General features: G+C 52.2%; 1 pseudogene; it reads right to left on the bottom strand.

Annotated features, from left to right (window-relative positions):
* Positions 1–279: 279 nt before the first annotated feature.
* Positions 280–1,266, bottom strand: LOC136536320 (EP1-like glycoprotein 2; annotated as a pseudogene).
* Between the last annotated feature and the right edge of the window lie 1,113 nt (positions 1,267–2,379).

Here is a 2,379-nt window from a genome sequence, read left to right as displayed (position 1 = left end):
AGTGGTGGCAGACGCTGTGACTGTGAGCGAGTGCCTTGTAGAGTGCGAACGCGAGAACCATGCGGGCGCACGACCGGACTTGGAGCGCAGCGCGCGCTTCATGCTGCCGATGCGCATCAAATCGTTGGTCTCCTCTCTGATGATCCTCTCCTCCTATGTCTCCTCCACGTTAATGACCACCGCAGCAGCAGCTACTGGTGGCGTGGCTATGGGCTACGGTAGCTCCTACGCGAGAGCCGCCGCCGACAGCTGTAGCTCAGGTGTGTCATTGTCGGCCGACTATGTGTTGTCGTTAGTGCCAGGGACGAGGTTGGCATCATAGACAGGACAGGTGACGTGCGAGGTGACCCACTGCATGTTCGTGCACACGCCATACACGCCGCACACCGTCGGGAACATGCAGTCGTTAGGGAAGAGGCGCATGATGTCGAACATCGGCGCCCACCCCGCAGGATTCCACTCGTATACCCAGAGGTGCCCGTCGTGCTACAGCCGCATGTACTGCACCATCCCGGCACCGACGGTGGGGAGCTGGATGGTTGCCAGCGGCATGGAAGCAGCAGGCACCGTCGCCGAATCGAACATCGCGAGGCTGCCATTGGCGTACATCGCATAGGCACCGGTGGCCTTGCTGAATCCCAGGTGGTAGTATCGCTGCGGTGGCTTGGCATCAACGTAGGCGCTAAGGCTATCGTCGACGACGGTCAGGTAGAGTCAGGTCACGGACCAGTCAGCGGTGGAGGAGTTGGTGACGAGGCACGCGCCCTGGCGTAGCGACTGCCTGACGAGCAGCGCATCGGTGGGGTGGTCGAACGACTGCCACACCATGGCATTTCGCACGCCGAGGAGCACCAGGTTGCCGTCGTGGGCGATAGCCATTGCGGTCATAGACCGCCTCGTGGTCCTCGTGGACCACACAACAACGCCACCGAGGGCGAAGTAGAGCACGAGGTTGCCCATGGCTGTGAGCTCCACAAACGCGCCCTCCCCGATGGGCTGGCCATGGTTAGCGGACCAGACCACCTGCAGGATGCCTGCCACCACAGAGGTCATGAGCCCGCCGCTGTTGTAGTAGATGACGACCACACCGAGGAGGAACTCAGTGCAGGGCGGTGCCTGGTGGTTGGTGTAGAAGAAGCCAAAGGCATAAGAGGGCCCCTAGCTAGAAGGGTTGAGCTACAGCAGCGCCGCGCGCGCCATGGAGCCGTCTGCGTATGTGACGTGGTGCGGGAGGGACGCGCCGCAGATCGGGTGGGAGGGGTTGGTTAGGAGTTTGACGTGTGGATAATCATGGTGATGGGATGTGTTTTATAGCAGAGGCAGAGCATGTAGGAGCACCACGTGGCAGTGGTGATGGGCGGGCAGCGGGATTCACGGTGTCGACGCGGCGCACCACGTGCGATAGCAATAGCGCGTAGAAGATAAAGAAAGGTAGGGGGTTTTCTATAAATGTATTTTGGATTTAAGGTTAAATAAATGGGTATGGACCTACAGTGAACCATTTTAAAAGTTCATGGACCCAAAAATATAGTTTCAAAGTTGATGGACCTAAATGACACCCCACGAAAGTTAATGGACCTCCGGTGCATTTTACTCTAAAAGAATTTAAACCTCCTTTGAGTTTGAAGCCATCTACATTTGTAATTGGGGGCTTCTCCATTTCATGTAGCATCCTCGAACATGAATTCCCTGCTTGTCATCTCGATAAATCTTATTAGTTCTCTAATTGTGTGGTCATTATCACCAAAACCCACAATTAGGGCTTGATTACACTTTCAATCTCCCTCTTTTTGGTGATTGATGACAACTCAATTAGAGCTTACAAAAGTTATGAAATAAATACTGAGATTTTCGAGCCATGGGTGTAGAGCCTCCCCCTAAGTATGTGAATAGAGAATTGAATTATCAAATTGGCATAAGAAGCCAAGATTCACATTTTAGTGAAAGTGATGGAGCTCCCCCTACGTGATGCAAATGATAGTTTATGCACAACATGGTTTGCTATTGTAGCTAGGTGCGGCACTGCCACACTTGCTGTAACAGCACAGATGAAAGCTCTAGTTTGGTTTTGGTGAATTGATGAAACCCTAAGTGCTAACCTAGTTCATCTAAGTGATCATGAGATAGGTTGCATTATTCCAAGTGATGAAGCAACGGTGAAGATCATGATGATGGTGATGCCATGGTGATGATCAAATGCTTGCACTTGGAGAAGAAGAAAGAGAAAAACAAAAGCTCAAGGCAAAGGTGAAACTTGATAGGAGCTTTTCGGTTTAGTGATCAAGACACTTAGCGAGTGTGATCACATTTAGGATCGATAGTCGTACTATTAAGATGGGTGAAACATGTATTGAAATGCGGTTATCAAAGTGCCACTAG

This window comes from Miscanthus floridulus, chromosome 2 (assembly GCF_019320115.1).
Source record: "Miscanthus floridulus cultivar M001 chromosome 2, ASM1932011v1, whole genome shotgun sequence".
NCBI lineage: Eukaryota > Viridiplantae > Streptophyta > Magnoliopsida > Poales > Poaceae > Miscanthus > Miscanthus floridulus.
This window is presented reverse-complemented; position numbering and strand designations above follow the sequence as displayed.